The sequence below is a fragment of the Semicossyphus pulcher genome, unplaced genomic scaffold (assembly GCF_022749685.1).
Source record: "Semicossyphus pulcher isolate SPU_LCO1_2020_fin unplaced genomic scaffold, fSemPul1.0.p SCAF_8, whole genome shotgun sequence".
NCBI lineage: Eukaryota > Metazoa > Chordata > Actinopteri > Labriformes > Labridae > Semicossyphus > Semicossyphus pulcher.
Genome location: NW_027211759.1, coordinates 28,032,571 through 28,060,293, shown reverse-complemented (window position 1 = coordinate 28,060,293; position 27,723 = coordinate 28,032,571). Strand labels below are relative to the sequence as shown.

Sequence of the window (27,723 nt, the reverse complement as noted above, 5' to 3'; positions counted from 1 at the left end):
CAAATCAAGCGCTCCCTAAACTAACAGCCCCTCCTCCAGGGGGCGATGGAGAGGTTTGGGCTTCACTTTTGGGGGAGTTGGCATGTCATGTGACACGCGCCTCTTGCAGCAGCAGTTTAGAGTGGAAGATCAAACAACAGAGACGGTGTTTCAGTTCGACGAGTCAACGAGTGACCGTGTTAACTGCCGACTTTCAGCCAATTGCGTCTGTGGTTGTCATGGTTACAGCAGCTGTTGAAAACAGGTAGAGAATACGTAGCTGTCCTCGTGAAAGCCTCTTTGTTGTTTTTCATTACGAGCTCAGAATAAACTTCTCTGTTACGTCTTTGAAGAGTTGTTTGAGCGTTAGTCGCCTTCATGACACGTTTGCACAGTCACGTTTTGAACGCTGCTTGTTGTTACGCTAGTCGCTCGTTAAACCGAAACACCGGTCCCCTGAAACGTCTCGTCATCAGCTGTTTGGAGGTGTTTCAGGTTTAGGGCGAGTGATGTTAAAAATAGTCAGCAAAGAGGTCATGAAACCTGCGTCTGCGCCGCAAAGCAACACGACTAACTTGTTGAAGCAGCTGAAAAAACAGCACAAAGTGCAGCATGATGAGTGTGTGAAGGCCGAGAGGAAGAACGAGCTGCTCCCCGTCCTCCAGCGTCAAGTCAGACATCCAGAACAGAGACGCTGTGCAGAGACACCCTATCCACCCAACTCCCACAGACACTCTGACATTACCCATGATGCACCACATTCAGGTAAAGATCTTAATTGTCCTAGTTTGATGCAAAATTTGTACACAAGTCAGAATGTAGCACAAAACAGAACTGACAGTGCTGCTCTGTTTATTTAAATGTAATGTATCACGATCTCAATATTCAGTGATGTTGTTGGTTTTCAGTGCAGTGAGTCCCTGGAACCCACAGTTGGTGATTGAAGTGGGTCCCTGGGAAACTGAATGGGTCCCGAATAAAATCTTTGTTTCTTGAGAAATTGTGGTGTTAAACTCGTGTTTGATGTTGGTATGGTATGATACTGTTATGATTAATATGATGATATATTCTATATATTATATGTGTCTTCAAAATGTATAAGAAATTAAAAGAATAGAATTCCAATTCTTAAACGTTTCAAACTTTGATACAACACTAGTAAACTAAATATTTGATACCTGTTTCGAAACCACAGCAGCAACAATAGAAGTCCTGGGGGAAAAAATTGTTTGTTTGTTTGTTGTTTAACCGCTGTGCAACAATCAGAACAGAATGTCTTATTTCTCTGTTTCACTGCTTTATTTACATTAACACCGCTCGCTCTCTCTTCCTGCCTATGTCGCTCGGCCACAGCTGCTCTCTCTCTTTTGCTCAAGAAAAAATCATTTTGGCCATAATCGTGCAGCCTTACAACCAGTTACACAAGCTGTTCATAGATGTCAACATGCAGAAAATATATCAGCAAAAGCAGAAAAAGCTGCTTTATTTTGATGCTAAATATTAATCCAATCAAGAAATAGAGGAGCAAGAGCAAAAGAGATTACAATGAGGTAAGAAGACGTCCAACGCTGCCAAAAACAACACGGCTCAGCCAAACTCTACACGTGGAACTGGATGTTCATTCAAGATTATTCTTCCATCTATATTTACCAACACCAGTGCCGCATTTGGAATGATTTTATGATTAATATCGTTTGAAAACACCAAAGAAACCAATGGCTGCTCTGCAAATCCTTGATGGGAAATGCAGCAGTGACACGCAGCCAGCACAAGCCGTAATCCTGTCATATCCACACTTGCTTTCTCTAATCTCAGTGCGTGGGCGCGGCTGTGAGCGGTTCAGATGGTAAACAAGTTGCAGGATGTGTAAGGGATTGTAGAAAGAGGGAATCCGCAGAATGAGCAACCAACAGTCCGCTCTAAAAAACACCTCCACCTAGACCTGCAGAGGCCTGAACGACCTCAGGTTTAGACTTGAGACAGCCTGGAGAGCAGCTGCAGGACCTGAGCAATCCTGGGGTTATATTCTCACTGAATCAACTGGTAGAGTAAAGACCAGGACACCTGCCGAGGACTGTGGAGATCAGGTGTACAATATCAGCTGGGCCAAGACTGACCCTCTCTGCTATGATGTTCATTCATTATTCAGTGTTTGCTTTCTCCAATTGCTGCATTTTACTGACTCAAATTGAGTCAGTCCAATGTTTAGCTGCATGACTTAGCAATGACTTACATACTAAAGAATACAGTGTGCTTTGGGAGGGGTTATATTTTTGTTAAAGTAAAGTTAGCCACAACTGTGTGTTCAGCTGTGATAATCTGAAAAATCTCCAAGAAGTTTATTTCTCCATCTGCAGCTCAAACCTGCCAACAACATGTGCAATAAGCCTCAAAGTGAAAACAAAGTCTGGATCACACACATCAAACGGTAGCGTGAGAACGTACGAGCTTTCTTCCCAGCCTCATGTTGCTCAGTCAGTTCATCACCCTTGTGCCAGTTCCACTAAATAGTTCAGTACACCCAGGACAAGAGGAAGGTCGGCCTCCTGTGTGATCCGTGCAGAGCTGCAGGCTGATCCAGGAGGACAGTAACTGAACACCCACACACAGAGCCATGGAGCAGGCCGATAGCTTTACATAGGAGTGCATGAAAACTGATTCCTCCCAAATTACACTTTAATCCCTGTCACGTATAAAAATATGCATGTGTCTAATCAATAGTTTAACAGGCAGCACAGAGGAGTGGGGAGTTTCAGTGGAAATGAGGACGAGCAGATGCACTATAAAAGAGAGAGTCACAATGTTTTAAACAACAAGGCAAATTGATGACATCATCAGGGCTTTAAAACAAGTGACATTAAGTGGAAGTCTTTTTGTAGTCTTAAAAACTTAATCTATACCCCAATAATAACAGACAACAGGCTTAAACTGAGCATAAGAACAGTCCTAGCAGTCCTTAACCAGACTTCCCTCCAAGTAATCTGATTGGACTTTTAAATATGTGTATCCCTTCGTCTCAAGTGTATACTGAATACTAAAAGGTAATAGTCTTTGGTTGTTTATTACGGTTTACTAGCAGTGGGACCAAATGTAATTTACAAATATGGCGCTCTCAACAGATTTCCCTGCCATTTTGACTCACCGTGTCACTACTTCATTACTCCATGTGGTGGCGCTTTTGGCACGAATGAAGGCAACCTGAAGGGAAATAACTGGCCGAAGAAGAAGTTGACGGCAGGATAAAAGAAGAAGATGGCGAGATAATGTCGGGCAGTGTTGAAAAAAACTGAAAACACATTTTCAACTCAGTTTGTGTCAAATTCTGTGAAACTGACAACAACTTGCAGTGAATAAACACATTAATCCTGCACTTTACCTTTTTAGAGGCATTTTGTGTTCTGAAGTTAATCAGATATCGTGATGTATTGTTACATGATTGTCTGCAATATATCAATTATCGCAGAATCGCAGAATCGCTGTATCGTGATATTATCATTCTCGTGGACCACGTATCGTATCGTATCGTGAGTTACCCTCCAGTTCCCAACCCTGCCGTTTACTACACTGCTTGTAGAACTGTTTTACAAAAGCGATATCACACCCTAGGTTGAGATGTTGTACTGAACATCAACACACTGTCATTATCTTTGGCACTCAACCTGCAGCCTCGTGCCTATGACCACATCACACCTTCACCTATTTTTTAAAGGAATAGTTCAACTGAGGTGTAAAAATATGCAAAATCCCCACTATGAGGAGAAGTTCATCATCCTGTCTGCACAACACCACACCTGTGATGATGAATTACATCTGTCAACTCCAACTGTACCAAGAGGAACAACACAGAAGTACTGGGCAAGAGGACTCTCTGGTTATGTACACATTAAAATAGATGACAGTAAAATGTGTTTAACAGTGAGCTCTAGAGATGCTCGTAAGTGTTTTTCTGCACTAGTTAGCCAGGCTAACTGCTTTCCCTGTCTCAAGTATGCTAAGCTATGCTAACCATGTCTGGAAATTAAAGTACTGTACTCAACACATAGAAATGATACTAATAAAAACAAAAAATATTTGAATATTGTTCTGTGAAATACCGGATTAACCAGTATGGGAGAGTGGTTCAGACAGCTGCTGTAGAGCCCCTGAAGCAGGTGTGATTTAAGTATAATTAAGAAGGTGCAGCCTCGTGGGGAGCGTTAACACAAGCCCTCCAATTAGCTCCCTATATTACCAGAAAAGACTAACTTTCAGTACATCCCAGCATGAGTTCCTCAGGAAGTGTAGTCCATTGAGAGGGACACACCTGAACATGTGCTTTAGTGAGAGTTACAGTTTGTTACAGCCAAAGTGGTAAAAGGTGGAGCTAAAGTCCGAGCTGTCGGCCCACAGACAGATGTCCAGGAGAGACCAGAGAGCCGGTGTAGGTTTGTTCACTCTCTCCTGGTAGGAACACTTAGCGGGATCGTATCTCCATCAGACCTGCCAGAGAAGAATTTGTCTCTTGTCCAGATGGGCCGATAACAAGGCCGCACGGCTCCTCCACACACAGCAGAGGCTGAATGTGAAATATGATGTGGTCTCTAGAGAGTCGAGCGGTTTACTGCAGTGAAAGGGCCTGACTGAAGGTTAAGGGCTGTATGCTGAGCATCTGTTGAAGCCCGATACCTGAACGGAGAAAGCTGTTACGTAGGCTTATAAAGACGTGTATAAAGACCAGGTGTCCCTTGGCCTTGTCCGTTAAGAATCAGGTGAAACCACCCTGATACCTAACACCTATAGAAATTCTCATCTATTGGAGGACAGAGACATGGTCGATTATTATCGCTTGGATGCCAGAGCTCAGACCTCAACAAGCGAGCTTGTGATACAGTAAATGGTGTCAATGATCTTCCAAACACCAGTAGAGGGACTCTGTTCAGCCACGATTAAGACTTTAAAAATGGTATCTTAAAAAGCACACACAGCTGAGCAGATAAGGCTGAGTTTCAGCTACAGGGACCAGGGTCAAAATTCAAGGCAAGTGTACTTTTTTTTACCCCCCAAAAGGTCCCTGCTCTGGGGGTTGTGCTACCAAAACAACAGGGACTTTGCAGCACACCCTTCCTGCAAATTCAACCAATTGTCGCAGACAGCTGATCGGTTCTTACGAGAGCTCTGGTGTTACCGAACTTCCCCTCTGGGGATCAATAAAGTACTATCTTATCTTATCAATTTCATGAGCTTCCTACTCTGGCCTCCAACTAGAGTCTTTAAGGAGACTCTATACGATGATTCCATAATAACAAATCCAATCCGCAGTCTTCATGTGATCATTTATCCATGTTTACATGCTCAAAACTTTTAGCAGTCCACTTAGTGGCTCTGCACCTAACTTTTCACCAACTGGAGGCTCTGTTACTGATGTTTGCGTCAGCGCTGGTTTCAAATGGTCATTGTACAGTACAGTGAGATAGTAATCCCCAGTCTGTTATCAATATATTTATACCACTGCAGCTGGCGAAATAACAAGTAGAACAGCTTAAATGTAATAAATAATATATGGAAAGCAGTGAATGTGCACGTGCATCTCATGGCTGCTGACTTAAGTGATGTCAGAAGACAAACAGCTGGCTCAGCCAAGAGATGGCTTTAATGGAGCGTTTATCCTAATCGCTCACAGTGGATGTGTCATGTGTTAAGAAAAATGCTTCTAACCATCACAACTTTCATTGAACTTTTTAAAAAAGCTGCTGTGAAATCAGACATTTCTGGCCGCAACAATCAGAAAATGCAACGAAATCCTGGAGGGACTGCTTTACGGCCTTGCAGCACATTTTTAAATGGGTGTTGTACAGTTCTGGATTGTTCTCAGGCCATAGGACCTCTGTGGGAACACACACTGGTAGGCTGGAGGAACCTTGAAGTCCCTTGAAAAGAAGCTCCTTAAAATAAAAGTCCTGGGTGGAAACGTGGCTTTTGTTTACAAGCTGGTCTCTAACTTTGTGTGCTGCTTGGTGATTGACAAGTTTTTATGTTTGGTTGTTAGCATTGTTTAGCAAACAATGAGCTAAAAAGGAAAAGAAAACAGAACTGGTTTCTTCACTACAAGCCGCATCTTTTCACACAAAGACATGAATCAATCAGCAAGAAACAAGTATTGATTAGTGGACCTATAAAACTGGTCAGCAGCCAAAGGAAACAGCCCGTGTGTTGTTCCTTTTAACCATTAACCTGCAATCATGTGGATAAATTGTTCCCTGGAACTCTGATGGAAATCACTTGAGACAAAACATCACGTACACGATGCAATTAATGAGTCACTTAGCGTGACAACCTCCTCTCTTCACCGTTTTACAGCCACACGAGGAAAACTGTTGCAAACAGCTACACTTAAAAACAATGACTTCGTATGAGGTTTCCGTACGCCTATGTTTCCTATAAAGTCCTATACAATCCATGTCATTCATCACACAGAGAGGGGAAAGTACACTAGTGCAGCTCTGCTATAGTGTCCAAGGGTCAGCAGCAACGTAAACAGTCTCAGAGTGCTGGCCTCAGGAATGCATTTGTCACACTGGCCTACTTCTGACCTGTGAGGGAGAAGAAACGCCAAGAGGTAAGTATTTAATCCGGAGCTCTGAAAAACAACCAAATGGACCGGGGCCATACTGGCTTGTAGTACACACAACTGTAACCAGTGGCTTTGTTGTTTGTTCTTCAAATCAGTCTGCATTATGACACGTCTCTAAAGACATTTACATAAGGAACATGTCGGGGATAGAAATTCACAATCCATCCTAATGTGATTTAACTCTCTGTACTGTTTCAGCCAATGCTCTCGTCTCGGTATCGGGAAGTAAAAAGGGTCTTGTAAGGTCTCTAAGATGAAGGGTACCATGGTAATGGTCCTGATTTCCTTACAGTAAGAGCTTCCACCTTCAAACAGTCAACAATATGCCATCAGCATTGAGTTACAGACATCTCGTCTTTTAAGGACTCACTGCAGACTAGCCCTCTTACAATACACATGCTGGTTTGACATCATCGAGTGCCAGCGAGCTTCTGATGAGTCAACCACAGCAATAAACCTCTGGGCCAAACCTGACAGTTGGAAAACATTCAGCTGCTCATGACACAGCTGGATCCCTCAGAGGACTTCCTTCCTGCTGTCCTTTCATCTCACACTGTTTCCGAATGCAGGGTGCTCTGTGAGGTCGTGGGGGTCAGAGGTAGACGGGAAGTCACTCTGAGAGACAATCAGCGAGGGGTCAGAGTGACTCACATTCACTTTCTACACTTCCTTCAACAGACGCAGTGGATGGCATTCAGGGAATTGTTAGAAAACACCCTGACGTCAAATCAAACTCATCACTCTCATGCTGGACAGTTTCAGGGTCTAAAGGACAGGGCATGACAGCATTTTATGGTGTTTGGCCTCCTTAGCATGACTCGTCTCCAAGCAGGATAAAAGCGGGACATATGTGGGATCACTACATCCAATGTATCAGATAAAAACACATATCCATGTTTCAGTTTCTCAGTTAAATGTACTATCTGTAATTTGTTAGGAGTTATTTATATTATAACTCGAATTTTGAAAATCAAAAAGGATTGGAATGAAAGTCTGACCAATTCTGTGAACATGCAAATGTCAAAGCTGCGTAAAACTGTCCTTCTATCTGAAAGCAGACTTAAATTACGAGAGTTTTGGGCTGATCTAAACCCAGATTGCTCAGATTATCGGGTAATGTGAGGGCTTTACAGATCCAATCTTAAACATTTGATTATCTCCAGATAAAAATAAACATGTTTGATATTTAGGATTCAAAATCTGCATGATTACGTCAGTACAAGCAGAACCAAAACAGCCAATGAGAGAGAAGGAGCAGGGGCTGCTGGCAGTGTTTCCAAGCAAGAGTACCCGCCCTATCCCCTGAGGCTAACATTAGCTAGCATGCTACTGTTGACAGGAAACGAACAGGTACAATCTCAGCTCCTGTTCTTGCTGAAGAATAATCACCCTGTGCTGACCTCGTCTTTATAAACATTTTCTCATCCAGACTCGTTCAGCCTTCAGCTTTTGTTTTTTCTCGCTGCAGAGTTACTACAGCAGGTTGATTCAGTGTCTGTTTGTTCACCTGATTAACTGTGAGATCACATGAGATCATGCAAGATCACGTGAGGGGACATGTGGCTTCCTCTGGCACACACTACAATATTATATATTTTGGTGATTATGTTCATATCTTGTCGTTTGTGATTTGTGAAAAGAAAATCTGAAGTTTCTCCTTATTTGCTTGATGCAATCTTGACTTTCAAACCCGTCAGCATTTGAACAATCCTGTCGTCTAAATTTACCACCAGTGGTTTCTGCACACCTGAGGTTACTTATCTCGTCTGACCCGGCTCTTCCCAGGAAACCAGACTACAGCTGGCTCCAGCTCCTTCTAGTGCTGAGTCAGCCACCAAACAAACATCCTCCTCCTCCGCCACTCCACATCCTGATCTCTTAGAAGAGAAACATCGACTTATGATAAAACAGGCAGCCTAACAGAGGTAGCACGTCCACATTAACATCTGTCTGCCCCGCAAGACCCTGTGACCTCAGAGAAGACGTCCAAAGTCTAACAGTGAAGCTGCTGCAGCCTAAAAAGGAGGTGCAACAAAGGGTCAATATCAGGGATCGATAGAACAAATGCTCCATCACTCCACTGAGACAGGATAAGAGTCTTTGTCAGGGGGGACGCCTGTCAGGTCAGGACCTCACCGCCCCATTTAACCACAGGCTGACTCTTGTTGCTGTGTGACGTATAGTGCAATATGGGTCAGCTGGAGAAATATGGTATTGTTATTGCTGAGGCCAGAGTGCAGTCAGTCAACGAGAACGAAAACAGAGGCGACCCATCAGCGAGAGAATCACTGAGGATGCAAACAACTTGAAAGACCTGGCACACATCAGGTGTTTGTTTGCTTGAGACTCTTCAGGGAGCAGCATTATGTCATGATTTTTCCTCTCCCTTGCTTTTACAATATGCACGAGTCTCTGTTCTTGTCTTAAAAAGCTGCAAAATGCACAATATCATCTTTTCTTTGACAACAGAAGAGACAGAGCTGCCTTCAAGGTCACACTGTTTCTTCATAGCTGGAGCGGATACTACCATGGCTCCACACAAATATTCAATTTAGCAACATGAGTTTAATTTAATGATATATCATGTTGTTGTGTTCTGTTAGGAATCGTGCAATAAATAAATACAATGTCAAAATGCTTAAGTCAAAAGTAATTTTAAGGGTGGGAAAATGCTCCTCAAAATTAGGGGGAAAAACTAGAATACCATGTTTTCTCACCTGACAGTAAAATCAAGTGCATATAATTAAAACATGACTGTGTTATTACAAATAACTAGTTGTCAAAAGTATTCCAGTATCATCACAAACTCAGATTTCAAGCTGTTACCATGAATAAGGTAGGGCTGTATTGTAATGTGCCCTTGTTAATTAAAACGAGCATTTGTCAATAAAATAAAGACAATCTTGCGGTAGTAAAAGGCTTTCAGGCTACATAGTGTTAAGGACATCTCAATATAACTAATTTGAAGTGAATATATCCACATTCCACAGGCTGTCTCTTCCGATCTGAGAGGTTCATAGCTGTACTGAAAGCGGGTCTGGCAGAAGAGCACTGATGAACCATTACAGCAATGTGCATGTCCTATGCAGATAAAAATGCCTGATTTACGGCAGGACCGCGTCGTCAAATCGTTAGTTGCTCTATTAAAACCACCGGACCGTGACATTCCCAAACGTGTGCAGAGGTGCAGTCGGCGGATCCAAGGGTAACGTTAAAAAAATGCCCCGTGTTTGTCAAGCGATCGGGAGGACCGTCCGTTCTTACCTTTATATCGTGTGTCTTTATAATCCAATCACATAGTCCGTTATTGAAGCCATATCCGAGAGTAAATCCAGATTTCAGCGTAAAATTCAAAGTGTTAATTTATTATTTAAGTGGGTAATGCTCGTTCAGGCCAGAGCAGGGAGCCACACCGCAGAGGAGAAGGCGCAACTTGAAACTGACAGAGAGAGATCGGTCGAAACCATTACCACAAGGAGGGGGGGAGCGGGAAATTCTATAAATAACAATACTGTCCTGAAGCATCGCAAGCGAAAAAATATCACTGAAATTCCTGCTGAAAAATAGAGCAAATGATGACACAGTACGGTATATTGAAACAAAAGTGTGTCATGTTTCAATGTAGATGGATTTCTTTGAAAATATTCATTTAACACCCCCCACTGCTCCTTGGAGTGAGCCTGCGTGTTTTAACTCAGTTTAATCCGATTGGTCTCTTCCAACGTGACGCAGCACTACTGCTGCCTTCACATGGTGTCAGAAACATTAGAACTGCTTAACACAACAGGGCGAAGCGGGCGGGATTTCACACAATAGCCATATTTAAGAAATGATGTCAACATTTTAATTTGCTGTAAATTATTTCCAGATACCTTGTGTGCGATTATTCACCCTTTAAATATTCTTACTTTACTTGACAGGAGACATTTAGACAGGTTGTTGACAAAAACTGATGTACCTAAAGAAAGCTTAACGACAGACTAGATGATTATTACCAATGATAATTATTGCACAATGAGTGATAACAGTCAAGTCATTTCACCTAAATCAAATTCTTTAATCACTTTACGTCATGTCATGTTGGGGTTGAAATTAAAACAATGCATGGTTTGAGTCTACATTAGCTTAATTAAGTGTAAGTGTAATTCAATTAGCACAGTGTGTAGCTTTGCATTGCCTCTGTAACAGAAGTTTTGAAACCAGGGGAGAGTCTTGTATTTGGTTGCATGATATTCTTCACAAGCATTTTGTTGTGTCTGTCTGCAGTGTCTTCTCAACTGTTTGGAATCCTGAAAAATATAATTACATAATATATAATTCCCATTTAATTCCAAATCTCATTTGTTTGTTTTCCGACAAAGCGCAGACGTGGACTGTGCCGTGGCTTCAGAGGGGCTGAAGTTTGCCTTAGTGGAAAACCACTCAAGATTACAACTTGGGAAAATTATAACTTTCAAACAATCGCTTTCAAATGGAGGGACATCACATGGAAAACAGTATGGAGAGTGTTTGGCTGCTTCCCACAGACAGAAATATGCATCACTGATACACTGCTTTGTTCAGTCTCAATCAGAACACAATCCAAGACTTGTGCTCATACTACAAGAGCATATTGTAAACGTAAACAGCTGAGCAATCCAGACTGCAAATCCAAACGACCTATAACAAGCTGATTAAACTACTGTAAATCTCTTGGTTGAGTCAAAAGAAAAAACAATGAAATGCCAACCATAGCTTCTAACACCCACTCAAATGTCGAAGTCACTGCTGTCTGAATGTGCCACAGCTGACAACTAAATGTGACTTTAAAGTTCATCCACTCAGAATTAGGCGTCTATCCATATTCTGCACTTAGTGCTGGAAGGAAGAACCCTCTGCTACTATCAGTACTATCTGCACATTACAGGGCCGGTCTGTCCCTCTCAAGCATCCAGCAAGGCAGACACATTCCTCACCTCCTGTCACCTCCCGTCACTGCACAGATAGACAGGTGTGGCTGGTTTCTGAGCGACACATTACATCACATTACATTAGTAATCTCTCTCAAACACGCAGTGTAAACCTCAACTTCAATAAAGCCACGTGGAAGGTCGAGCTCTACGTCATTGTTTTTGTTACTTCGACAGGCGGCACATGACTTGACTAAGTGATTTAAAAAGTGTTCAGTGCGAACATGTGTTCTTACTTATTGTACAAGAGGGGAAAGTGCAGGAGGGGACATTATTTGGAATTATAGATTAGAGAGAAAAACAGGCATAATGTCAGACAGATTATTATTGAGAGGTCATACAGGATTGCTTCTGCAGATAATCATTAGTGTATCTCCAGACATGCTTATTATGAAGGTAACGTAATGCTTTGTTTTTGGGTGGTAAAAAGAAACATTTAACTTCCTCCTGTAGCGTACTGTGAATTAGGCCCCTTTACTGCTGCATACCAGTGTAAGTGCATAATCGCTCCATAATTTATTGTAACTCAAAACAATGATTTCCTCACTTTATCATTAAAGACACATTCACTGAGTTGGAAGACGAAAAATCATTTCTGCAATTCAGGTTATGAGCATCATAAAAATGCAGCACCTCCTTATGTAACTGAGAACATGAACATTGCATCACATCTCTCGCATGTTATTGCGATGCTGATATGAGGTTCAGAGCTACACTAATTAAAAACAGCAACATGGAGACTGTGAGAGGAGAGGAAAGCCGGCTGTCTGCACCACCACAAGGACATTCATATGAGGTCTCAAATCAGAACAAGCTGCCCTAGATGCATTTCACTGATTAGCTAATTAAACAAGCCACAGGGGGATGCAGGATTTCAACCGGGTCTGCTCGAGTGGAAATGGAGACAGAGAAAGAGGAAGACAGACTTGTAGCAGGACGTCACACTGTCCAATCACAATACATGAGAGAGAGTTTCAGCACATTATGAAACCGCCTCTTGTGGCACTGAGCACCTTTATTCCCACCACGCCTCTGAGGTTTGTCATCAGCATTCACTGAGGATCAGACGAGGCTGACTGAAGCACGCACACAAAGAGATGTCTACTAAAGGTGAGGCACGGTGCACACATTAACAACACAACAAAGGAACTACACATGATGTCATCCTGGAGATCTTCAAAGGCATCTGCCATATCACATTATTAAACAGAGAGGACAATGAACAGCATCAGATCTCCATTCATTCAGCTGGGATGCAGCCCATGAAAGAGGACAATAAAGGTAAAGTACTCACTGTTCAGAGGGAAGACAGGAACAAGCTGCAGCTCCACAAGGTATTCCTCAGCCTGGGGTTTGTTCTCTTTATTTTCTCCCTCCCTTTCCCTGTCTCTCTCTGCCTCTCCTCCCGCCTTCTCCCCCTCTCTTCTCACCACAGCAAGATGCTGCCTGGACCACTGCTCGCTGCCATGGTAACCAAGACTGGGGGGATCATCACGTGACCGTTTCTCTCTGGGAGCTGATTGGTCGTGCGCATGAAAGTGAGGAGGGAGGGATGGGGCTGGTGGGGGGAGTGATGTCACATGCCCGCCGGTTCCCAAATGGGAGGGATCCTCACTCAGGCCGCCTGCAAGCACACACAGACACAATGGGCGTCTTTTTAAGGTGGGGTTAAGATGGAGAGGAGCTTTTAGACAGTCAAGGAGGATTAGACTTGAATGACTGGCAGGACTTCTGATCTGAGATGTAAAGCTATGATGCTGCTGCTGCCTTTAAAATGTGCTTTAGAGGCCAGGATGCAGAAATAACACGTGTTATGAGTCATATGAGGGCAACTGGACCCACTTCAACCTCCCCTGCAGGGGCGGCAGGGAGGTACAGCCCTGCAGAAACCAGACAGATGTCTTGCTGCATGTATTCGCACAATAATATTCATACAGCACACAAAGGCAAACATTCAATCTGTTTTAGAGTCACTGCGACACACAAGTCAGATTCTGTCTGCTGTTTCTGCTCCTGCAACTCAACGACCTTTGTATATTTTCTGAATTAAGAGATCATATAAAAAAGCATACCTGGCTTTAAGTGCAGTTATAAAAACACAGAAACTAACACAGCGCCATGGGCATGTGCTAACAGCCTCTGTGCCATAATTGCATAATGATAAGCATCCTGCTGTCATACGTTTAACCAGCGTTTTACAGACTTGAAAGTCGAGGATAAACTTGGCTGGGAGCGGAGGCAGTGAAAGCGACATTTAGCTGCTGAGTGAAAGAGAAAAAAAAAACTTTCCATGTTCATCGAGGCAATAAAAGATTTCAGAAAAAGCGCTTGTGTGTTTTACGGCCCGTTTGAGTGAAAGTAGGTCTCTGTCAATTTCACGCTCGTTCCCAATGATGACATGAGTAATCTTGGTCCAGGCTTGTTGTCCAGACTGTTGTGTAAGGCTCTGGGATTGAGCCAGCTCAGCCCGAGATGAGAAATGTTCTTTCTCTGGCAGAGTCTAATGTTGATGTCATGTGTCGCCTTTAAGCAACGCAGAAATATGTCCTGCATGGATACAGAACTAAAAATAAGTGGTCATCTATCAGTTTTTGCCCTTTCTTTTTACGGAGCAAATAGAGAGTTGGTTTTGTGTGCTGCGCGCCGCTTTCTTTTCCTACAGGACAGAAATAGATCCTGACATTTGGACACTTTACTCAGCTGGACATGGACAAAAACTCAGACACCTGCTGTCTTTGGGTGTGTCGTTTTATTCACACGTCAGTCAAGAAACACACACCTTTCCCCAGCCAACGCCGAGGATCTTACGCCTGTGGGTTTAAAACAAGTTGCTATTTTTGCTTTCTTTAATGTGTGTTATGTTCTACTTTCTACTATAGTACTACTGTAGTAGAAAGGCTGTCCAGATTCGTCAGACATGTAGCTCAAACATCCTGCTCAGAAGGGTTATGCATTATGCAGACATTTCCCCCCTAATGCTATAACTGGGCAGTGAGCCTTATTAATAAAACATGCACCTCTGTCTCCAGAGCCATCGGTGTCTCTACACCCAGAGACCCTGCACACGTAAAGGTGTTCTCCTACTTTCTAAGACTTTCTGAGGATGCAAGTGTCGTTTTGATATTAATATGTTGTTTTATTTTGGTAAACTTTCTCAAAACCTGTGTGTAATATTCTTTGCTATACAGTTAATGTGATAGGATATGTCTATGTACCATCAACCGTGCACGAGTAAGTGAACATTATTATATATACAGTTCAGGGTTACCTGTTGTAGGGGGGGCTTTAATTAACGAAACACAAAAGGCACGTGAGTGACGAAGCTGTGAATTCCCGCCAAATGTTGGAAAGTTTCTGTCACGGTAAGACGTGCTGTGATGCTCTCTCCCGGTCTGAATCAAACAACCAATCAGGGTTAGCTTTCCACATAACTGGCCAATCACAGCGACTCTGTACAAACTAGCATCATCTTCCATGTGGCTTGTGTCACCAGCGTGCACACAGAGGTTGTGTCAGTCAGGAGCTATGGCAACTTGTGATACATTTCATGAACCTCCTTTTCCGACATAGACTGCTAAAGAAGCAGAAAGAAGGACGAGCTTGGAGGAGAAAAAAAGCTCCAAAGAGAACGCTGAATAAAAAGAGGGATCAGACGAGTGGGAGCGTGAGGGGCTGAAGAGTGATGCAGAGTTCACCCTGTTCCTTCTTGACAGGTAACGGTAGATCTTATTGTAACAACTAGAGGTAAAAAAGTGGTCCACACCAAGAATCACAACTATAATGATTTGGAAAAAGCAGAATCTCTCCTCTCTCTCTCTCTCTCTTTGGTTTGGTTTGGCTGCATAGAGACGCACCGCACTGGTGTAGCGGAATGATACAGAGAGGTGGAAGGTTTGTTCCACTGGAATGTTCATGTTGCTTACTGCCACTTTAAACTGTATAAAATGTAACTTTAAAGTTTTATTAACATGTACATGACTTTTGACAGGGATTTTGGCCGGTGAAAACGGACTTTAAACTGTTAAATATGTGGGAGAGTTATCTCATGTTCATATCAGCTGTGTCCCAATCCGGTGGCCGCAGCCTTCGCAGGCCGATTGCGTCACAGAAGCGGCTGCCCCAATTCAAAGGCTCCTTCAGATGCGGCTGACAAATGCGTCCTCCGTTTCCCCGGCCGCGAAGGATCCATCAGGTGCATCCTTCGTGGCCCACCATATCGCAAGATGCATTGTGCGCTAATTCAAAGGAAATGGTGGACTTTTAAACGGCCGAGGAATACACTTTAAAATGTAAACGTTTTTGGTTTCAACTTAATCGAATAGCAAGTGTTACACATGTTTAAGAAAACCAAAGGGCCCTTGAAACAAATTATCTTTAAAATAAGACATTAGGTTACGCGACGTAAGTTATGCTAGCTTGTTAGCCCACTAGCTAACTATTGCTAGGCGACAGGAGCGGTGTTTGGTGACGCAAGGGTAGACCAGACCATCTCATTTCAGTTCGACCTTAACGGTCTCTGCAGGCTATAGCTGTGTCCTAATCTAGCTGTCGCAGCCTTTGAAGGCTGTATTTGAAGGCCGATTGCATCACAGAAGCACGTCGAAGGCTGTCGCAATTCAAAGGCTCCTTCAAATGCGGCCGACAAATGCGTTCTCCGTTTCCCTGGCCGCGAAGGATCCATCCGGTGCATCCTTCGCGGCCCACCGTATCCCAAGATGCATTGCACGCTAATTCAAACCAAATGCCGGACTTTTAAATGGCCGAGGAATACACTTAAAGATGTCAAAGTTTTTACAGTGTTACACATGTTTAAGAAAACGAAAGGGCCCTTGAAACAAATTATCTTCAAAATAAGACCAAGTTACGCAACGTTAGTTATGCTAGCTAGTTAGCCGGCTAGCCTGTTGCTAGGCGACAGGAGTGGCGTTTGGTGACACAAGGGTAGACCAGACCATCTAATTTCAGTTTGGCTTTAACGGTCTACGCAGGTTACAAATGGAGCATCCTCCGTGGACCGCCTCCTTAGAAGGCTGCAGCCCGTGGATTGGGACACAGCTGCTGTCTGACTCGCTGTAGGAGACGGAGAGCCTGCCACTGCCACAGTATGTGTGTTAATTGTGCCCTGTGCTGCTTTCATAGATGCCTTATGAACTTAAAATGTTGTTTGTTACATTGTTATGTATTTTATAAGCGTGAATTAGTGACCTTAAAAAATGAAAACAACTTTTACTTAACTTAATTTTGAGATGTGTTTTATGTCAGTACAAATCATTTATATTTACCCATTGTCTCCTTTTTTCTCCACAGTACACACATCTGTTTTTCTAATGCGCATATTTTTTAATTTACAGTATTTTGTTGCATTTATATTTTAAGACACTCTGTAACACTCACACTGTGATGGAGACAGAAAACACTCATTCTTGGTGCAGCAGCACAGCATGTCTGCCTGCATGCGTGCATGGTGGTCTGAGTTATGACAGACTTTTGGCTGCATTAAACTTGTGACAGGACTGACACAACATGACAGCACATAGGCCACAGATAATGAATCCCAGCCACAGAGAACATCATGTCAGTGAATGCCCCATATTCAGACTGTCACTGCCTTTTTTCATAGCACACCCTCTCTGCCCTCTCTGTGAGCATGAATAGGTGAAGGCGATGATGAGAGAAGTCATCCTAATAGGTGATCTCATCATGTTCATGGCCCGTCATCAGGAGCTGTTACGGGCCAGTGAGCACCGGGCTGCAGAGGAGGAGGAGAGAGGGGGACAGAGGAGGAGGTGAATCTGTGGAGCAGCGTTACAGCATCTGACTAGTCCCACTTGTAAGCATAAGCCCAAAACGTTCCCCAGCCAGGTGTTGAGTGTTTTTACTTTTTTCTACCGACAATTTTTCTCATGTTTATTTATTGTATCAAACAGAACCTGAGAACGCTGCCTGGTAACTGTGATATCAATGCCTCAACAATGAAAGCAAAGGTTCAAATAACATACTGCTGCTGCATTACCGATTTACACAAAGGACAAGAGAATTTGGGTCAGTTGGTGCAACATTTAAAGGGTTTCAAAAGGATAAAATATAAATAACAGCCTTCATCACACATAGGAAACCTGCTGTTACCCTGCTGGCTCTGCTGTACAGACTCGTTTCTCCTCTGTTACGTCTCCGTTACTACCTCCAATGCAGGCTCAGAGGCGACAAGACTTCGCCCCATCATTCAGCGTCCGTGCGTTTTACATTGAAGACGAGATGTAACAGAGGCGTCTTGAACTGGCAGTGTAAAAGCGGCTAAAGAAGGCTAACCATGCTAGCAGCTCTGTAGGTGTGTAATTGTACTCTGCTTGGAGCTAAATGCTAGCATCAGCAAGCAAGCATAATGTAAATGACCATTTTGACAAGCTGTTGTGCCTCAGGTCCATCATTTTTATCACCATCTTAGACAGTATTAGCATGCTATTCTTTGTCTATTAGCATTAAACGTGGCAACAAAGGCTGGCAGGCAAAAGAGTACAATCATAAGTCGAGTAGACTACTCTTTTCCCGCCGAAATTAGCGCAGGTTTTTTTAAACCCCCGAAAACCCGCTTATGGATGCCGATTGTCTCTTTTCCCATTGCCAGTGGAGTTTACTCCTGTTGGTCTCATTTCTCCTGTTCATTCTGTCTATTTATCAAACTTGGCACAAACAAATTTGGCGGGTGGAATTTGTAGGTGAGATAACAAGAAGTCGCTGAAGTTACCGAGGGAGCATAGAATCGCGCCTGAAAGGGGGCGGAGATTAGCATGTCGACACGGTTTTGTGTTCCCATCAATGCCGATCAGAGCTGGGGCGATAATTACCCCGGGCCGAATACCGATTGTAACCTTTCCCATGGGATGTTAGCGAGTTTTTTTGACCAATGGGAAAGTGACTCAAGTGGCGTGTTTGTTCAATTCTTGCCCTTTTGCTGTTAACGTAGTCTCACAATGACCCTTTGGTGCTCATTGTTCATGTCTTTTTTACTAAAACAAACCACCTGTGAAACCCGTCAAAGCACTATTGAAAGCAAATTCTCGTTACAAATCAGTGTTTCCCAGACGCTCTTTTGATGTTTAGCTTGACTGTGGGTCAAGCTTTCGATTACTTTAGCTCACAAGCTGACTTGAATCGTTCATCTGGTTAAACATACATATAATACAGTATAATAATAAAAGGTCATGTGACTTGACACACACACAAGGGTCAGTGTGCAAAACTTGTTTGTCAGTGCTCTGCTTGTTTGGTTCCTTAAGTGTCGTCGTTCACCAGAACTTTTCCTCTTGTTAAACTTCGCAGACGTCTCCTCTTCTCCAAAAGAAGTAGTTTGAGGTTAAAAATCTGTTTCTCTCCCTCGCTCTTTAAATGGGCTAGCTTGGCTTGGAGCTGAGGTTGGTCTATTATAAAAGAAGAGAAAACAGAAGAATTTTAGCCTGTTTTCTTGCTGCTTAATGATTAGCATCATAAACAGGCATCAGAAGTTTTGGTCTCAGGTGACCATCATGCATTTAACATCTGAGTACTGAAACACAAGAAAGAGTTGATCTTGAGCTTCACTAATGTATCTGATATTTAGATATGAGCACACAGCAGAGACAGGTCACTGACGCAGGCACAGCATGTACAGCTCATATAGGAGGTAATTGTTTAAATCCACAGATAAACAGTTCGAGCGCTGCAGTCCAAACAAGCTATAATGAAACAGGTCTTCCCAGAATCACACAGTATTTTAGGCTACATGGATCTATCCAGAGCTGTAACAGGAACATTTAATTTCCTCCAGAGTGATGAGCACTAACCCTGTGCAAACACGACATAAATCAGCTCCAGTCGGCCGCCCCTGAGCATGATGGGTAAAGGGAGAAATGAAGACACGGAGAGGTTCCTGAGTGAGGAAGCAGGGGGTCCGACTGAGGACTCAAAGACAGTGGACATAAGAGAGTGAGTGCAAAGACTGCAGCCAACAGAGGCCCAGGAGAAAACGGGCAGACAAGGAGGTGAAGTTTCAGGAGGTCTGGCTGTGTCTGTGGTCAGTCTGAGCTCGTCTAAATTTAACTGTGTGTGAGGAGACCGGCTGGAACAGCAGCAGTGGTCAGGAAGCACACACACACTCCTCACACTGCTGGCGCTTTACTGCGTCCATGAACTGCTGCCGTGCTGGGTTATAAATCCAAACCTTTCCTAGAAGTTAAAGAGGTCAAAAGTCACGGCTGTGTGACCCATTGTCCCCGACCTCATCCTGACCTCATCTAAGTTTGGCTGCGAAGGGTTAAAGGTAAACCGCTACTAGATTATTTTTCACAGAACATTTATTTTAAACAAAGTGGAGAAAATAGTCACCAATTCTCAGAATTCAATACCAACATTTCAATCTCATTAACCTCTCGTGGTAAATATCCACAAACAATTAAGTTTTACTTGGTTTGTGAGATCATATCTGTAATGGTTGTGTTGGGTTTGTGCAGAATTGTAACAGCTTTTATACGTCTAACGGACCAAATAAAGCTGGATTTTAAATGTTTTTTTGCTCAAAGCTTTGAGGAACTTGGATTTTGAATCAAACTGCCACGTTTCTGGTTGAAACAAAAAGGGAGGAGAGGACCCAGGTGCAGAGATGAAAAAAAAATTAGTTTAATAAACAGAAAGGTTAAGAACAAAGACAAAGCAAAATCCAACAGAAGGTCCAACGGTAAATCCAAAACAAGGAACAACATGAGGGGAAAACAAAGAGACCCAAAATCAAACTAATAAAATCCACTAGAAAAAACAATAACGGTCTACAATAACTACAATAACGGTCTCACAAAATTTCCGGACAAAAGACGATGACGAACTGACAGCCATGGGAGCACGGAGACTAAATAAACTTAAGAGGTGAGGCTAATCAGACACAGGTGAGGGGCAGGTGAAAACTATAAGGGCAGGGCACATAATCAAACAACAGGGAGACACACAAAGGCAGGAAGTGGACCAACACGAGAGACAAGGTGACAAAGTAAAACAGGAAATGATCTAACCAATGAAACACAAATGAAATACAACTAAACAAGACTAAATCATGACAAGAACACAGAATAAACTAAATGCAAAACTAAACAATGAGAACAAACGACAACAACAGACAAAGTGACAAGGCAAAACAGGAAACAATATCTGAACCTCGAAATACAAATCAAAAACACAACTAAACTAGAATAACTCATGACAGTTACGATTAAAAATCTGATCCTGCCGTCTTTTAACTCGACGGTATCATTCACTGTCAATCTTTATGTGGAAAATGTAAACAAAGGTTGTTTCCTGTAGCATGCGGTTTTTCTCCCCATCTGACACTGACCTGGAGGCAGCGGTTACAGACATTAAAAAGTAATATATAGAAATGATCTTCTTCCTGATGGACTTTTTTGGATTTAGTAGATCTTTGTGAAGCCATCAGTTTTAATTTCAGTCTATTTCATCCATCCATTATCTATACCACTTACTGCTGTTCAGGGTCGTGGGGAGGTTGGAGCCTATCCCAGCTGTCACTGGGCGAGAGGCGGGGTTACACCTGGACCAATCGCCAGTCAATTACAGGGCTGACACATAGAGACATGCAACATGCAAACTCCACACAGAAAGGCCCCTGAACTGGGATTTGAAGCAGGAACCTTCTAGCTGTGAGATGACAGCGCTAACCACTACACCACCGTGCAGCCCTCTCATAATAATGATTCTTCACAAAGGCAGCAAAATAAAACAGACGGCAACACAGCTCAGGCAAAAATGAGTAAACAACAAATATTATAGTTTATTTCATAACCAGCTAAAGGCACACAGAAGCTTAAACAAATCCATTAATATATTAATATATTTCATTTGTCATCTTACAACATTCACTTTTCCAAAAGAACACTTTCCTGAAATTTGTAGTTCAGAGAAAACAGACTCACCTCCCACAGCTCAGTTTGAAGACACTCTAATTCACGTATCAAATCTGCGTCCCGCAGCGACACAGTGAGATCAGGACAGCCGTGAGTGGGCTTTGGAGGATTTCTGATGCACTCTCTCAGCACCTGTACAAACAGGTAACACAGGAAGGCTACACAGCAGCTTGATACCTCTCAGTGTGGAACACACTAAAGGGCACTGGTGTGGTTTGTGTCTGAGTGACTTTGAGCCAATTTTCTATCTACAGAAATCCAAGGACTCACCTGGACTAACTGTTCCCTGACCGGCAGCCCGCTTCAGATCACCACACTCACCCTTGGGCTGGCACTAACAAAGCTTTAAACATGGTCACACACGACCACAGTTTCTTCCTGTTCTGGCCAGTATAAGAATCCAGAGCCCTGTTAGCTCAAATGTTTTCATTTTAGCCCATAGTATCTTCTCACACATGCACAGGAAGAAGCAGTAAGTGAAGGTGTTAGTGCTGCACATTAAGACCCTTATCACACATTAAACCCACTGTTTTATTTAATGGCTGTTACAGTTTGATGGATTCATACTGTTTGCCTCGTCTACAGACAGTAATCTCAATGTATCTTAATTTAAAGGGATCATCCATCAAACCATGAAGGTAATACACTGGCAGAGTAATGGCAGTCAGACACAGTACAGCATGGATATGGGTAATTGCTTTTAAATCCGTAGAACTAGATGGTTTAATAATTGAATTACCACAAGGTTGTTCTGTATCCAGGCATGAGTGTTTACTTGATGGTTCAGTTTGTTGTCTTGATCTAAACCATGATGGCTGTGTGTAAATCAAAGTGCTGTACAACAGAGAGCCTTTCTATGTTAACCTCATTAAAAACTTAAGTTATGATAACAGGTCCAGTTATGGAATAATGACATTTATTAACCCAAGCTCACATGTTTCAAAAGGAACTTTAATTTATGATATATTCACAAGTGAGATTTATTACTGCACATTGGTCTGGTCGTATGGATCATCGACACAACCTTCTGCTCAAAATATAAAAATAATAAGGAAACTTAGTTTTGATAAAGTTGCAGAAACAGGAGGTGAGCAACAAGTTGATGTTGTTTTTGAATAAAAAGTGACACCTTAAAAATCTGCGGATTCATCCTCACAGGCCTGGTCAGTCCCTCAAGGATTTCCTGGACATTTTCTGTGATTTTTTCGGCCAAAACTGTATGATTTTTAAAAAGTTGCAATCGAAGTTGTAAACTCTATTTATAGATTCTACATAGAAATGTAGAATTGTATGTAATATTGACCAGTCACGTATCAGCAGGCTGCAGTGTATGCAGGAAAAACAGTCCATGTGGAGAGCAAAAACATCCCGGTCCCATCAGCATCATCTGACAACAATTGACCTTCTTATTAATCTCTATAAACAGACATCTGCAGCAAGTTCAGCGACAATCTGTTCTAGATCTAAAATTCTTACTTACTAATAATTAACACTTGCTGTGTCATGAAAGCCCTTCAACTTTTAGATTTCCTGATTTCCTTGAATGTATCAGAAATGATGGCTCCGCCCTCCGTCTCATGTTAAAGTAGTTTACTTCTCCTCTTGAGGACAGACCTGACAAAGCTTCTTGTTGACGTGTTCCTAATCTGCATTTTTTTCTGTTTAACACATGACACATCCACTGTGAGCCACTGGGACAAACGCTCCAATAAAGCCATCTATTGGCTGAGCGAGTCTTCTGACATCACTTCTGGTTGATTTTAGTGTCAAGACTCCAAATAAGATGTGTTCGAATTGAATGACACTAAAGTCAATAGCCATGAAATGCTCATTTATCACTGCACGTGCACATTCAAGCGAGAATCTACATTATTACATTTACGCTGTTCTACTTGTTATTTCAGCTGCTGCAGCAGTATGACACAATGCAAGAGACAGGAGGATTATTATCTCACTGTGCAAACAGTCTTTGAGATCAGCGATGACACAAACATCAGTGACAGTACAGTAAAAGATGCCCTCAGACCTCATGGGATCAATATATTATTATCAAAGAATTGAGTATCGTGATCTACATGATTACAGCACTCATTGGTCAAATTTGCGGAAAAGTTGCCAAACAGTTGGTTGAATTCCCGTGAATTCCCAGGAACTCACGCAATGTGTAGATTGTAATAGGTGCATTCATACTTGCTGTGTTCTCCATTTGAGACATCGTTGTGTTCACTAAAAATCATTGTGTAACACAAATGCAATGTGTTAGCATGTAACAGTGGATTGTTTTGACCTATAGTTTTCCACTCATGGTAACAGTAACACATCATTGCATCGGTGCTGTATTGACCCAAGCTTGGTCAATATTTACCTAGAGATTTAGTGATGACAGTATGGCAAATACTGTATGCACACATGTACACCTGGTCAATCACAACCCATTGTTATTCATGTGATCATTTCTAATCATTCAGTTAAGCAGTGCTTAGCAGTTAATGTAGATAATATGTATAAAAATGTTCTGACTTAGTATCACAAAGCTGCTTTTAATACACTGTTTTAATGGGAATTCTGCACATTACAAAGCTAAGTGCCGTCATGGTTACCTGCCAAGCAAAGTAAGAGGGTGCAATTAAGTAGTCACCTTATCAAACCAAATACTGACTTTAAACAGAGTGTCCTTGGGACCAGACCAGAATTTTAATTATACTCCTATGCTCTGCGCTGTAAAGGTGCCCTCTTTCCTCTGTCTCTCTCTCTCTCTCTCTCTCTCTTTCTTTCTCTCTTCTGCCCCCTTTCCCATGTCCTCCCTCCCTCCCTTCTATTCCCGAAATGACAGTGAAACTGCTGCAGCCTCATCAGACTGTTTCTCTGCCAGCAGGCGCTGACTGTAATCTGTAGTCAGTAAACACAGTCCTGAGCAAAGCTTTCAGTGCAGTCAGAGACAATGCAGAGCTCAGCTGCAGTTTACACCATGACCTCAGAGCTCAGTACAAATCACTGCTCACTGACAGCACAGACAGGCAGCTCTGCAGGAGGATTGTGTCCTTCTGCAATCAAATACTTGAGCTTTATAAGGCAACGTAAGCTGAGCTGAAGTCCTGTTTTCTCATTCTGCATCAGAGCTGAAATGTGCTTGACCCCAACTTGACCTTGACTTATAATGTGAAAACCGATCCAGCCTGTGCTGTTTATCTTACATTAAGTTTGGGCTTTTTCAGCTCCAACTTTGCATTTTAATTGCAGCTCATATGGGCAGATGTTGACTCAGTAATTCCACAGCAGGCTGAGGTCATGGTTTCAGTCCAGCCTTGAACTCGATAAGAGGCGGCCATGATGTTCTGCACCTTTCACAATGGGTCTGTGCACAAACACAGCCTCAGCACAGAAACCAAACACCTCTCTGGATTCACATGGAGACAAACACGTGGATGCAACACATACTTATTCCTGCACAACCAATACGTCAGCACATAAACACAGAGACACATTTCAATGCTTGGTTTATAGCAGGAGGCTGATTTCACAACAAAAGCAGCTCTTGTCTTACCTTTGCAGAGACATGAAGAAGAAACATTAACACTGTATTTACATAATTGGCTGGGCTGATGCGATCCTACTTAACTCCTGCCAAATTACATCAGTTCAATAATAATATTCCAGATATTTGTGTTAAGTGCGAACAGTTTAAAGGCACACTATTTCACTGCATGTGGGATTGCAAAGAGATTGCAACTTTTTGGTGGGAGATTTCACAAATAATACATAAAATGTTAGCTGTAAAGCTACCCCTTGATCCTAAAATGTTTATTTTAGGGTTATATCCTCCCACCCTAGTCATTTCAAGAAATAAACTAATTCTTATGAATATGTGTTTACTCCAAGCAAAACGTTCAATTGCCTTATCCTGGAAGAATACTCAAAGGCCACAGGTGGGCCAGTGGCTTAGAGAAATGAGTCATTGTTACGCTATGGAGAAGATAACTTATATCCTGAAAAGGAAAGGTGAAACCTTTGAAAAAATTTGGGGCCCTTTCACCCATCTACTGGGGAATGTTAGTGTGTCAGGTCTGCTACAAAGGGATGTCACTATGAATCCATGAGAGATCTGGCCAACAGCTGTGGGGGACTGCACATGATCATTGACTTCTCTTTCCCTTTTTCTCTCCCCCAGATATGGCAAAGATTTTGAATTTTTGATAAACAATGAACAATAAGCAAATAAAATTACATTTAAAAATGAATAACTGGAACAGATCCATTCTGCCGGTGATCGTCTGTGGTCCGTTTTTTAAAGTACCTCTAGTGATGTGATTATGTGCGTTGCCTGGGAAATTGTTGTCCCTGCCCCAAAATGTATTTTTTTTTATTTTATTTTTTATTTTATTTTTTTGGTTTTTAATTTAATTTGATTTATTTTTTGTCTGTCTATTTGTCTGTTTCTTCATCTTCATTTCAAGTTTTTATGTTTTTGTCGTTATTATTATTCTTATTTGTTGTTTTGTCCTTTCTATGCCTATTATTCACGCTGTTGATATAAAGTTTGTGTAAGGTATATATTATGCATAGGATATGTCGTATAACTATGTTGTTAAAAGGAAATAAACATATTGTTAAAAAAAAAACACTGTATTTACCTTCTGTAGCTCTTATCAGCAGTCCTTTTTAACTTCTCAATAATAATTGTGACCTACATCAGAGACAATCAGTTGCAAGAAGTTCCTGTTCTGATGATTTTCTCTCTCTGTGCTGCATGTCTTCAAAACTGCCTCCTGCTGTCAGCCCTCAGGCTCTGAGTCACTGTCAGGGAGTTAATAACACAACAGGATGTGTCTGCGTGAGGGAGAGGGATGGATGGTTCACTTATTTGAAGTGCACGTGGAGCCTTGGGTAAATTGTAGCCTGAACAAAATGTGAGCAATAAACCAAAGTAAAAAGATTGCGACACGCCTGACACAGTAAGAACATGCAGCAGGAGTGCAGATGTTTTACTCCCTGCTATATTATTGACGGGTTTAGGTTAATGGAGCAAGTGAGAAGTGACAGGATGAATGGAGCTGTCAATGACTCCGCTTACAGGGCTTCTAACACAATTCATTACTCGTGCCAACATATTGATCAGTTATTTGCTCTGGTGCAGATACTCAGGTGTCACTCTTTCTCGTGGTTTGTAATTATGATCACATCAAAGCAGCTGTGAGAAAATTGGATTTTGGCTGCCCCTGAGGACAAAGCGGTACATGTTATATCTTTGCTGATCCCGTTCTGAACATGTGTTGTCCCCTCCTGTTTCCTTTTAACTGTTAGACTTACAAATCCTACAGAGGAAAATGGAAACACAGGTGACAGCAGTGACAGGCATAAGAAATACATACGACATTGCTTATGTAGGCCATAGAGAGATATCAGTATTACATTTAGATTGTTTCATAGCCAGTTAAAAACTTGTAATAGACCATATTCACATGGCAGCCATGTTTCTCTGAGGGTGGGAAGCTCCATTGCTATTTTAATGTCATAGGCTTCTGCTGTGTTCCAGGTTTTAAGTCTTTAAGGTAGTGAATCACCTAATTGTTTTCATTTTACCACTTCCAAAATGATAACGGAAAAGACAAAGGATGGTGAACACCTGGAGGGACATCGGGCCATATTTCACGTTCAAAGAGCATGTTTGATTACCCGTGAGCTACCACAGACAACTGCTAATGTCAGCATTCATCCATCTCTAAGGCTAACATTGCTATAAGCTAGTTATTAACTCCTTTCCTATCAAATCTTATAACACTCAAACTGTAACGTTGACATTAAGCCACTGACTTACTAACAATTATATTAGCTAGGAAGTAGCTGGATGCTAACATTAGCTTTTGTCCAAAGGTGGCCATTAGCAAATATGTTCTTTAAATTTGAAAAATGGCCATTATCATATAAACTGTAACGTTAGCATTAAGCCACTTCTTAGCGGAAAGCTAACTTTAGCAGTTGTCAGATGGTGGTTAATGGGTTACCAACAAGTTGTTTTACACGGACATGGCCTTTCCTGTTTCGTCCATATCTTATAAAACTATGAAATTGTAGCATTCAGCCACCTCCTAGCTAACAGTTATATTTGTTAGGATGTAACTGAATTCTAATATTACCTGTTGTCAGATGATGTCTAATGTTACCAAATGCGTATGGTGTTTTAATTTGAAATATGGCCTTTCCTGTCATATTATCTAACACCATCAAACGGCAATGTTAACAT

The 27,723-nt window shown here is 42.1% G+C and overlaps 1 protein-coding gene across 6 annotated transcripts in view; it reads right to left on the bottom strand.

Annotated features, from left to right (window-relative positions):
• mical3a (microtubule associated monooxygenase, calponin and LIM domain containing 3a) overlaps positions 1-13,046 on the bottom strand; it is an 82,256-nt gene extending 69,210 nt beyond the window's left edge. For all 6 annotated transcript variants that reach the window (XM_069686950.1, XM_069686947.1, XM_069686946.1 and 3 more), the window contains exon 1: positions 12,833-13,046. The gene's annotated coding sequence lies outside the window, so the exon portion shown is untranslated. The remainder of the gene's footprint in view (positions 1-12,832) is intronic.
• Positions 13,047-27,723: the final 14,677 nt, after the last annotated feature.